Source organism: Typopeltis vanoorti, chromosome 1 (assembly GCF_054136105.1).
Source record: "Typopeltis vanoorti isolate ZY-2024b chromosome 1, IOZ_Tvanoo_1.0, whole genome shotgun sequence".
In the NCBI taxonomy this organism is placed as follows: Eukaryota; Metazoa; Arthropoda; class Arachnida; order Uropygi; family Thelyphonidae; genus Typopeltis; species Typopeltis vanoorti.
Window position 1 is genome coordinate 169726913 of NC_143549.1, and position 13246 is coordinate 169740158.

The following is a 13246-nucleotide window of genomic DNA, read 5'->3' on the forward strand; positions in this document are numbered from 1 at the left end:
TTGCCAGGAACTTTTGATGTGCTTTCTTCTTTTCCTTCACTGCCTGTTTAACTTCCTGTGTCCACCATGGAGTTCTGATTTTTCTATCCTTGCAGACAACCTTACCACATGCCTCTCTGGCTGAATCAATCAGGGTTTTCTTCAAGGTTTGCCACTGAATCTCCAAGGTTTGGTTCATATTCTTAAACTCTTCCATTTTTTCTTCAATAATTTTTGTGTATTTTAGTCTACAGTTCACATCTGAGAGCTGCTCAACTTTTATTCACTTTAAAACTTTCTTACATGTTATTCTTTTCAATATGAAATTCAATTTTATCCTGCTCAAGACTAAATAGTGATCACTTCCAATTTCAAATCCTCTGTACACTCTGGTGTCCTGCACCGTGGAGAAAACATCACTATCAACAATAACATAATCAATGAGACTTTTCTTATTCCTTGCCTCTTCTCTCCATGCGAATTTGTGCACATTTTTATGTTGGAACATGGTGTTAGTAATAACCAGTCCATGTCCTGAACAGAAATCCAACAGATATTTGCTATTATTATTGGCTTTGCTCTTTTCTCCAAATTTTCACAATATATTTTTGTATGTCTGACAATCATTTCCTATTCTGCTATTTAGCTCCCCAACAAGGACCAACTTTTCCTTTTTCATTGTGTCAGTTGCTTTTTTATTAAAGCATCAAAAAATACCCCCAATTTTTATTACCCATTACTTATATCAGACCATAGGCACAAATAAGTCTCATTGTCGTATTCCCCATTCTGATATTTCCCACATCACTCTACTCGGGACTGCCTGCCTTTCAAGAAGATTAGCCTCGTATTTTGTGTTGAATACCATGGTTATTCCCTTTTGTTGATTGTCATTTCCTGAATATAACATTTTGTATTTATTGTTCAGAAAGATCTCAACAGTTTTTGTCTTTTTTGTTTCAGTCACCCCTATTGTGTCGATCTGGTACTTATCTATTCCTCAGCTGGCTCCATTTCTTTGCCATTCAGGTTTTTTATGTTGATAGTACCGATCTTTAACTCTGGTGTTGTTGAGTTGGGGTGTGCTTTCAGATTTGTTCCAGTAGCTGACTTTTCGCTGTTCACCCTGGTTCCCTGGCGAAAACAACGGGGGGGGGCCTTGTTTAACTGGGCGACCTAGCTAAAACCTAGCTTATAAAATTGCTTGGTATCTTTAACATAATATATACCCAAGGTAAAAAACTTTCTACATTATGTATGTATGTATGTATGTTAAAAATACAAAGAAATTTTATGTTTGGTCTTAATCCTTTTCCCAAGTAAGCAAAACAAAGTTATGTGTGTGAAATATATTCACGTCTGAGCTACTTGTATATTGAGGCTAATGACTTCATATCATTTGCCTTAGTATGTATCCCATAATGCAAAGCACACTCCCTTTCAGGTGTGTATAATGCAATGCATAATGGGAAGGGCCACTACCCAGACTGGTTTCGATCTTTATTGAGGTCTCTTCAGTGGGGAACAGAGCCGAGAAAGAGATACCAAGGTGGAAGTAATGGAGTGTGTAATGCAATGCATGATGGGAAGAGCCACTGCCAGACTGGTTTCGATCTTTATTGAGGTCTCTTCAGTGGGGACCAGAGCCGAGAAAGAGATACCAAGGTGGAAGTAATGCAGAAGTCATCTATATCTCATATACAAGTAGACAAAAGGTGCTTGACCTTCTTAATAAAAATCTCTGGATGAGAGAAAAATGTAGAAAGTTCTTCACCCAAGGTAAAAAACTTTCTACATATATTGAAGAGTATTAGTGATAACCCTCTTCCTTGAATGAGATGCCTCTATTGGTTTTAATTTTCTTGGATATTTCATTATTATTTAATATAGCTTTCTTCCATTATATTTTCTATTGCTTTGGTAGTTTGAAGTGGAACTTTCAATTTACACAGTATTTAATTAATTTTGATATGTTAATTTGATTGCATGCTTTCTTATAATCCAGGAAGGCCATATATGGTGGTAGGTTAAATTCTGTTATTTTTTCTATAATTTGTTTGAGTGTAAATGTGGGATCTGTGCAGGATCTTCCTTTCCTAAAGCCAAATTGTTCTTCTCCAATAATTTCCTTGGCCCATGGTGTTAATTTACTTTTAATTATATCTTGGTATATTTTATAGCATGTATTTAATAGGGATTTTCCTCTGTAGTTTCCACAATCCTTTCTGTTTTCTTTTTTGAATATGTTTATGACTATTGCTGTCTTCCATTCTTGTGGGATATTTCCTTCTTCCCATATTTTGTTTAGGAATTTAATTAATTGCAATTGAAATGGTTTAGAGCTCTATTTTTGGAGTTCTGTATAGCTTTTCAATTTTTTAGTTTTTCAATATTTTCTTTAGATGACAAATGAAGAACCAATACATTAATCTGTATTGGTTTTTGTTTCTTGACTTGTTTTATTTCAATTTGATTATTATTGTTTAGAAGCTGGGTGTAGTGATTGGTCCATTTTTTTGGGGGGGAGGGGCCTTCTAATTGTAGATTATTATTATTATTCCGGGAAACTCCAAGGAGTCAACAGACTCATCGAGGGAGGCCCTAACATCATTTTAAGAACAACTATTCGACATTCACACAGTATCTATCATACCTCGCCTTGAACTCATTCGCGGCCGTAGCACCCCCAACTGACTCTGGCAGCTTATTCCACTCATTCACCACTCTCCAAGTAAAAAACCTAGCTCTAACACCCTTGCTAACCACATTCTTGCCCAGCTTCCATGTATGGCCCCTAGTCCTCCCACCACCAGTCCTAGTCTCAAAAATATCTTCTGGATTAATCTTATAGAAATCCTTCAGTAATTTGATTGTCTCAGTCATCAATCATATCATCCCTTTTCTGCCTGTCGACCAATTTTTGCATCCCACAAATCTTCAACCTGTTCTCATAAGGTTCATTCCACAGACCTGCTATCATTTTGATCACTCGTCTCTGGATCCTCTCCACCTCCTCCCCATCAAGATGCAACCCTGGTGCCCATATCTGGGCACAGTAGTCTAGATGGGGCTTATCAAGGCTCGATACTGAGGAACAATAACTTGTTTGTCTCTGCTTGTTAAAGTATTTTTCAGAACCCAAGTGATTTGATGAGCTGATCTAGCCACTTTTGCAATATGCCCCCTAAACTTCAATTCACTATCCACCAACATTCCCAAATCCCTGGCCTCATCAATCTCCTGGAGCATGGTTCCACCAATGTGATATACTGCTGCTATTCTTTTCACCCCAAAATACATAACCTTAAACTTTGCCACATTAAATTGACATCCATTTTCCCTAGCCCAGTCCTCCAAACTATCGAAATCATCCTGTAAAATTTTGACATCCTGTGCACTCACAATTGCTCTACCCAACTTTGCATCATCAGCAAACAAGTGAACACTTCCTCTCAGATCCTTTCCTATATCATTGAAGAACAAATTGAAAAGTAGTGGTCCAAGAACAGAGCCCTGCGGCACACCACTAGTCACAAGCATTCTTTTGGACTCAACTCCTGAATAAACCACTCTCTGGTATCTCTCCATCAACCACCCTCCTATCCATCTCACCAACCCTATATCCATCCCCATCTGCTCCAGTTTACTGATTAGAGTTCCATGTGGTATCTTGTCAAAGGCCTTGGCAAGGTCCAGTAGATTCACTGTAAACCCATTACCCTTATCTAGTTCAGCCATCACTGTGTTATAAAACGTGAGCAAGTTACTGAGGCATGATCTACCCTTCACAAAACCATGTTGTCCCCCATACAATATCCCATTTTCATCTATCCAATCCTGTATTCTTTTCTCGACTAATTTCTCCAAGATCTTGACAACGATTCCTGATATGCTAATTGGTCGGATTAGCCTTTGTTTCTCGAGTCATTTTTTTATGATTTTATAGCTCTTTAGTTGAGGACCATTTATGTCATGCTCTAATCTTGATACAAAATTTTCCCAATCTTGTCTTCTGATTTTCCTGGTTTCTCTTATTGTTGCTCTGATTCTTTTATATTCTATTTAATTTCCTATGGTTCTGTTGTTTAACCATTTAAGGTATGTTTCTTTTTTTTTTTTCCTTATTAAGGAATTCTTTTTCTGGGTTCCAGGTTCTGAGTCCTTTCCTTTTTCTTTGCAATTTTGTTCCTATGGCTTCATATGCTGCTTGTTTTTACAATTTGTTTGATGTCATTTTCTATATCTGTATCTTCATTGATTTTCTTTGTATGGTTTGTAAGTCTTCTTTGATATAGTTCTATCCTGCTATAACAGTTCTATCTTAAATTGCTCCTGCTTTTGATTTTGTGTTCTTGAGGTGGGTTGTATTGTTTCTATTTCTTTGGTTCAGGATCTTAATAGTACTGATTAAGATACTCTGCAATTTCTTACCATCTTCTTTAGTTTTTCACCTACTATTATATGGTCAATGATGCTTTTATATCCTCTGGCTTCCCATGTATATTTATGTATAACTTTATGTTTAAAGAAGCTGTTGGTGATTTTCAAGATATTATAGGCCACAAATTCCCTGAGTTCTCTTCCATTATTATTTATGGTGTTCCCTCCTTGATTACCTATTAAATCTTTAAATGTATTTGATCTAATTCTAGCATTGAAATCGCCTGCAGTGATTAAGTAATCATGTTTATTTGTGTTCTGAATTACATTTTGGAAGTTTTTATAGAATTCTTCTGTTTCAGATTTTTTTCCTTCTTCAGTGCATATATTCCTATGATTGTTATAAATTTCTTATTTAAATCTAGCTGTTATTATTTTTTTCAGAGATCCAGTTATGTAATTCAGTTTTGTCTTTCCATTTATTATGATCATGATGGTTATACCTGCAGTTGCTCTTTTTTCGTTGAGTACTCCACTGTATTTTAAATATAGTCCTGAAGTTCTGTAGAACCTTTTGATTTTTTCTTTGTTTTTGAAATTACTGCTATTTCTATTTTCATTTCTGTTAGGGCTTTTTGTATTTCTTCGATCTTGTAATTGATGCATAAGTCTGTCATAGCAATCTGATAGTATATGACTGTGCATAGGTTATGTGAAGGAATAATGTTTAATTTGATGAATAGAAGAATTTGCATCTAATGGATGGGTTGCACGAATGAATTTAGAGTTAGATGTTTGGTGCAACCAATAGTGTGTGTGTGTGTGTGTGTGTGTGTGTGTGTGTGTGTGTGTGTGTGTGTGTGTGTGAGAGAGAGAGAGAGAGAGCAGATGTAAAGAATCAAAGTTGGCAATAGTTTATTATGGTAAATACATGAGAAGTTACACAGCAGCATTTTTGTGGTGAGTGATTGTGATGAAAATGAGAGTTAGAAGTGATTTTTTGGAATCACTTCTAATGACCTGATGATGACCCTGAAAATATTGCAGGACAGAATGAATCTTTTATTATTATTATTATTATTATTATTATTATTAAGAGAGACCTTCAGGGAGTCAGGAACTCATTGAAGTATGCCACATACTACATGCATCAGCTATCATACTTATTCTTGAATTCATTCACACTGCTTGCACATACCACATCCAATGGCAATCCATTCCAATCATGCACCACCTTATGAGAGAAAAATCTTCTAGCCCTCACCCCTTCTTAGCAGCATTCATTCTAAGCTTCCAAGGATGCCCACTTGTCCTTTCCCCTGACCTCACCCATAAAATGAAAAATCTTATCAACTGAAATCCTTTCAGAAGTTTGTAAGTCTCAGTCATAATACTCTTCTTTCTCCTGTTTGCTAGCATCTGCAGTCTACAAATAACAATCTATCTTCATAATCAGTATTTCACAATCCACTGTATCAGAATCACAACGGATGCAAATAGCTGTAGACATACAGCTTTTTGCATCAAATCTTTCCCAATATCATTAATGTATAGATTGAATAACAGGACTGATCCTTGTGGTACATCACTGGTTACCTTAAATCTTGCAGACTCACATTACCCATATACCACTTTTTGATATATGTTAATCAGCCATCCTCTTAACCAAGCTAATATATATAATCCAAACCCATATTCTCCAATTTATTCCACAATCTTCCATGTTATATTCTGTCAAAAGCCTTATCAAAATTGAAAAGTGTCATGGCATATCCATTCCCTTTGTCCAACTCAGTGGTAACATTATTATAGAATGTGAACTAGTTGCTAAAGTATGACCTTCCTTTAGTAAACCTATGCTGTTCATTCAAAGTAGAGATTCACTATCATCCCATTTCTGAATTCGAGCTCTAATCAAATTTTGAAAAAATCTTCACCACCACTCCTGAGATACTGATTGGTCGATAGTTGGATACATCAGTCTTTGCACCACTCTTGTGCAATGGAATTACCATACATTCTTTACACTCCTGTGGAATCTTCCCTGTTCTGAGACTCAAATTATATAGCCTGCTTAAAGGAATAGCCAGTTTAGCTGAACACTCTTTTAGCACCTGTACTAATATCCCATAAATCCCTATTGCTGAATTCTTATTTAGTTTGTGCAACATCTCTAATATATTCTCTTCATACACCTGAGTTTTTTCAGAAGAGATAGCAGTGAACACAATGTTCACTATCAAAATACACCAGGTTGATAGCTTTTAGCAAAATGGGCACTTATTAGTTGAACAACCTCTTCTGCATCTGCCATCCTCACACCATCTGTATTCAGAAGTGTATTCTTCCATATTCATTCTTTCTTTTACTTGCAGTATATCTTACTCAGTCTTAGCTTTCCATGCAACAGTTGTGACTCTTCTGGCCTGCTGCTTATAATTGTCATAACAGACATCATTCTTATGCAGTCGGTATTCCTTCCACATCATCCATCTTATGAATCTCTTGCCTAATAAGATTATACATCTATTTGACTCCAACTATATTTATTCTTTGAACTTACATTGGCGATTGTAAGTTCGAATCTTATGTTGGTGAATGCATTTGCAGCATTAAAAAAACGAATAGATGAATGTCGAATCACAGCATGCTTACATGTTTGAGAACTGTAGGGGGATTCATGATTACCTACAAGCCTGATGGTTGATATTCTTGCTGATTCTCTAACATTGGATTATCAGGAACGAAGGAGATGAATTTGTGACATTGATATGCATGTATAAATTGGACAAAAATTATTACCATTACTGAGATCTTGTTTGATGGATGATGAATTTTTCATCATAATAGGATGTGAATGTATGCAGTGATGTATTCAGAAAGGATATTTGAAAGCAATGTTTTTTTATGTGAATCCCATTCATGAATAGCTGTTAGTTTATAGCACATAAGTATTAGTAGCATGGATGTGCTAAGAGCTTGATAATCTAGAAACCCTGCTGTAGAGTTAAATTTGGAATATTTTCAAGCCAATCAAGCCTCTGGTAAGTAGGGTGGTAGTCTATCACTGAATCAAGACGTTCATCTGCTAGATGGCAGATGAACTTCTTTGGTAAACATCTAAAGAAATTTACCAAATATGCATGCCCAAGTGATAGTAATCATTTGGTAATGGTAATAGAAGAATTTATTTTCCTTTTTTATAGAAGTTTGGCTAAGGTAGTAATTTAAATGAGAATCTACATCTGATTGATAACATTTGTCTCACATCTGATTTTACATCATACCATCTTCTTGTACTACTTTCAGCTCTAACTGCTGACTCACAATTCATTATATCAAGTGATATACATATAGACTGTGTATTGCTTGATATAATGTTCCATTTACGTGGTATAACTGTAGCATTTTGAACAGCTTTTCTCTTGTCATCATGTCATTTGCTTTTTCCATATCTAGAAAACTGAAATTCAGATCATTAATATCTTTCCATGATTTCTCAACTGTTTATCTTACAATTAAAATCTGTTCGTGGCAGCATATATTTGGCTACATCTTGTGAATCCAAAACACAAAGCCTCTCATTGCTTCATTCACATGCTACTTAAGAATCTATTCCTCAGAAATTCAATAAACTCACTCTCCTTGTTCCCATATCCTATCTCCTCCTTTCATTCTATATTCCTGTAATTAAAGTGTCCCATCAGGATTACCTTCTTTTTATATGCCCAGTCAATTGCCTGAACATTTCAGTCAGTATTCTCTACATTCCCTGGCTTATAACAGCATCCTATCAGCTGTTAATTTCAGCTTCACACCACACAGATTCAAAATCTGCATATATACTATCAATTTCCACACTTTTCCTCTGCAATCATTAACAACAACAACATTCCCCCTGTTGTTTTCACTTTCCTTTCTTTCTGGAAAATTGTATATTGCCCCATTTCTATTCCTGACATCATATCCTCCTCAGACAACCAGGTTTCACTTATGCCAATTATCTTTGGGCATACTGACTCAATCATTGTGACAAACTCAGCTCTCTTATTTCAAACACTTCTTGCATTTGTATGCAAACATAATCCAAACATAATGGTCTTTGAGGCCATTCTGCCAGCACCAACATTCTCTATTTTAGCTGCTGTATTTTAGCACCTTAGATTGTTAGCTACATTAACCTCTAATTTAAAGTATCAAAATTGTCAGAGAAATACTTGTATATTGGTAAAGGTGAAATTGATTGTAAAATAACGATAAAATCCATGATTTAATAATTTCCTTGCGTAATATAATATTAAGTGTCTTTGTGAATATAACAGAGGTTGAAAATAGGTGAAAAGGTGTTAGCATGCCAAAAGCTTGGATCAAGGTTACAGAAGAGATAAGCAAATTAAACACGTGTCCGGAGGCAATCACGTACACAAAGTCTAAAAGGCGCGTGGGAGTTTCCGGTGGACACGCTAGGAGGAGCGACGGCACGGAGTGCAGAAGAGTTAGGTACCGGGTAAAAAACAATGACGTAGTAGGGAGAATATCACAGCAGGGAATATATAGAGCTTAGCAATGCCAACTCGGGGCTCTTTTTTTCCATCTTGTTCCTGTAGTTCCCGGAGAAGGAAGTTCGAGTGTGGTTGAGAAGGATGATGTCCATAGGCAGCTATGCGGTCAGACAGAGATTCAGTGTGAGCATAGGCCTCGGCACAGCGGTATAATCAGCATAGACTGAGATGATATGTGGAACCACGTGGACCTATCCCCGCAGACCAGCTTCACCTACATCGAAGGAAGTGAATCACGAACGTATTCACTAGCCAGTCCTTTCTGAGAGCAGTAAACCAGAGGATGAAACAATGAGCCATAAGAATAGAGCAGATGATCAAAAGAGAAAGCCAGAGTGATCCAAATGTCCCAGTAATGTAAGAATTTTTTAAACCTTTTGTATATACAGGAATGTTAGATTGTAACGAAGACAGGAACAGATATGAGTTATTGGACTTTCAAAGTGTAATGGGACTTGAGCATCTGATCCACATATTATGTTATAGCTCTGTATATGAGGACTTGCAAAGTGTTGTGATTGAATATATAGTTTTGTTATAGTCAGATAGTTCTTGAGACCAAGATTTGGTAATGATTATTACCTAAGAATGTTAAGTAATTATAAGGAATTCATAATGTGTTTAGTACTAGCTATTGCTTGATGTTGAGAAAGTTTAAGAATGACCTGGTTACACCTGCTTGATTGAATTAGTTTAGTTAAGTAATTATCAGTAATTGTACCATATTTTTTAATGAATAAATCCTTTCTTGTCAACCTAATAACTTGCTGATCTATGTTCTCAATGCACCACTCATAAAGTAAAACCTGTGCAAATCGAAAATTTGGGGATAGCCACGACTGCAGTAAAATTGAGACTCATAAGTTTTGGTGAAATTTGGAATAGTAATTGTATGAATATTGAATATTGTGTCATTCTGAGTGTTTTATCCCAGGCGACGAAGCTTCTCTAGTCTAATAATTTTGGATGGCACAGCGTTAAAAAATAAATTTTTCCAAAATTAGAAACAGGGTTAATACCAGAATTATAACAAAGGGATTGGCTATAGCCTGAAGCAGTGTCTTTGTTGTCAGTGCAGTGCATCATCATCCAATATGTTTATAGAGTTCAATCATCATTCAATATGCAGATAGAGAAATAATAAGATTTGTATGAGGAATTAATGAGACTTAAGAGATAACTAAGAGAGACAAAAATGAGTAAGTGAGGTAGATAGGTTAAGGTATATATCAAAATTAACGTAATTTAACATTGGAGCAGTCGGTAGAATAATTGAAGATTTAATTGGAGATTTAGTAAGATTGGATAAAAATAAATATAAGAAAAATTTGAAATAAATAAAAAACAACATAATTTACAGCCTTTATAAATGCCCTACGGATTCAAAAGAATCTGTAGAACCCATTCAAATGCAGTCCATCAACTTAAACTATTCCAACTTTCCTTCAAATTCGCTCCATAGATTCACAAACTAAATCCCTTAGCTTCACACAACTCTGTCATTTTTCTTATCATTTTCTCTGCTCTCCTTCTCAGGTCACTGTTGCCGTATGTGGGCAACATGCTAATGACTTTTCCAGCAACACTTATTTTTTATCTGCCGCAATAGCTTCTTAAAATCTCTATCAACATTCTTTTTTTCCAAGTCATTTGTGCTCACAACTACCATTAATTCTGATATCTACTCTTTCCTTCTCTGCAAAGCATGAGTTATTTGTTTCATTATTCCACGAGGAAAGCATACTTGTACTTTGTTAGTCATGGCACCTTTAATGATTGAGTCGCCATAGAATGATATGCGATTATCCTTTGACTCTTTCTTCATAACACTAACTTCCTCCTTCTCATTCACATTCAGCCAATCTCTTCTGTAGGTGTTTAATCTCATCCTCCAGATGTTTCATTTCTCATTTTCACTAACTCTTGCCTGAGCTCTTCTACTGTGGTCCTGATGCTAGCTCCCATTTTGAAACACTAACCTATTAATGCCCTTTTCAAATACATTAATGCTCTCTTTCTTTTCATTCATTCTTAACACGGCATTAGTAAGGTTGCAGTGTCACAGTTATTTCTTTCTATATCTTTGGGGTTTGTGACACCCCACCTTACTAACGCCAGGTTAATGGTCCACAAATCTTTCACATTTTTTGGTGCATGCAGGAAGCAATTTTTGCAATGCATCCACTGGGAAAAATCCAGGACATCATTCGACCTTTGTATTGAAGCTTTCTATGTTGCTGATGTGTGCTTCTTTATGGATACCATTTTCAGAAGCAGAAACATCAGGAACGAGTAGCACAATTTATGATAAAAAAAAGCCACACTATATGCTATTTAAAAACACTTTTTTTTTTTTTTTTAGCACAGCTCAAATATACTGCTAAGTTCACTCACAACATTAGCAACACAAAAGAATTTTGTTGATTGCTATAATTTTTTGAGGGAAGTGAAGGCAGAGATATATTCATTGTCTTTAAATATGCATTGACAGTCCATATAATCTAAGGAAAGATAAGGTATACTTAAGTTTTTTTAATGCATTTCACTGACTTCCTCAAGGCATTTTTCCCTTTTTTGTTCTCTCTCTCTCTCTTCCCCTTTATTACATTGGCTATCTTATTTGTTTAAAGCTTTTTTCAACAGGTCTATCCTTCTATTTGCATTCTGTCTTTCTAATTTCATTAATTAATTTTATTTTGGGTTCATCATCATTATATATATATATATATATATATATATTTCCATCCCATTTTTTTATTTTGTCTTCCTTTTCACACACTGCTTTTATTTAATCACTGTCAGTTCTCTTCTGTAAAAACATTTCACTGGACCATACTCTTTATATAGGTATTCCACTATATGCATTTGTTTGAAAACCTTTCCTGTGTTGGAACAGGTCTCCATGATTGAATTCTCTGAACCTTGTACGAGGGTGGTCTGAAAAGTTCTCAGCCTGGGCCATAGATGACAACGTTATCGGCAAGATTTTCTTTTTCTAAGTGGGTGCATCTGTCATAAGCATCCATGTGCAATTGCAAGCCATTCTATCAAGTAGTTTATTTTATATTGCTGTCTGAAACAAAAGTGTTGTCTGTATCCCTTGAAATGGATAAAATTGAGTATTGTGCAGTGATAAAATTCTTTTTAACACGTTCATTGCCAATCGCGCGATGCGAGTTCTCACCAAACGGCCAATCATGCATTATCGCGTGGACGTCGCTAACTAAATAAAAAAATAAAAAAAATGTGGCCACCACACGAAATTCCAATTTTCAGCTTGGCAATGAAAGTGTTAAAAGAGGGTTTAACACCAAAAGAAATTCATTTATTCATTTGAAGTTTATAAAAGTTTATGGACACTCTTCTCCTTTGTTTTCGAAAATTAAGAAATGGGCTACCGAGTTTAAATGTGGCCGTACCAGCCTTGAAGATGATCCACGCGATGGACTTCCAAAGAATGTAACAACACCAGAAATCATCGATCAAGTGCATGATATGGTATCGGATGACTGCCGTGAAAGTGAAAGTCAAATTGCATGAAATTGCTGAGACTATAGGCATTTCAAAAGAACACATAAGATATATTTTGCATGAAGAATTGCAAACGAAAAAGCTTTGCGCAAGATGGGTACCATACTTGCTCACAGCAGATCAAAAATGCACTCACAGGAAAACATCTGAACAGTGCTTGGAGCATTTTAACAAGAATAAAAACTGATTTTATGCGTTGATTTATTACTATGGATGAGACTTGGATTCACCATTACACACCAGAATCCAAACAGCAGGCAAAACAGTGGACAGAAGCCGGTTGTTCAAACCCAAAGAAGAAAAAGTCTGTTTCATCAGCGGAAAGGTTGTGGCATCAGTGTTTTGGGATGCTTTAATTTAAATTTAAAAGCATCCCAAATTAATTTTGGGATGCTTTGGGATAAAGCATCCCAAAAATTAATTTGTAGATAATTAATAAGGATGCTAAAGCATCCTTATTAATTATCTTGAAAAGGGTAAAACAATAACCGGGGAATATTATTCCAATCTTTTAACCAGGCTAACAAAGGTGTTTTGGGAATGGGAAAATTAAGGGATCTGCACTATGAATTACTGGAACATCCACCCTATTCCCCAGATTTGGCTCCCTCTGACTTCTATGTCTTCCCCAAACTAAAACTCTTCCTTGCTGGTCAGCGTTTTTCTTCGAATTAAGAGGTGATCGCTAGTGTAGAGAAGTATTTTGCAGATCTTGCTGAGAACCACTACAGGCACGGGATAATAGGTCTGGAGCATCACTGGAATAAATGTATTAGTCTTAAGGGAGATTATGT

At 35.8% G+C, this 13246-nt stretch overlaps 1 protein-coding gene across 1 annotated transcript in view; it reads left to right on the forward strand.

Moving 5' to 3' along the window:
* tst (superkiller complex helicase subunit twister) overlaps window positions 1–13246 on the forward strand; it is a 362155-nt gene that overhangs the window by 126529 nt on the left and 222380 nt on the right. The window lies entirely within an intron of this gene.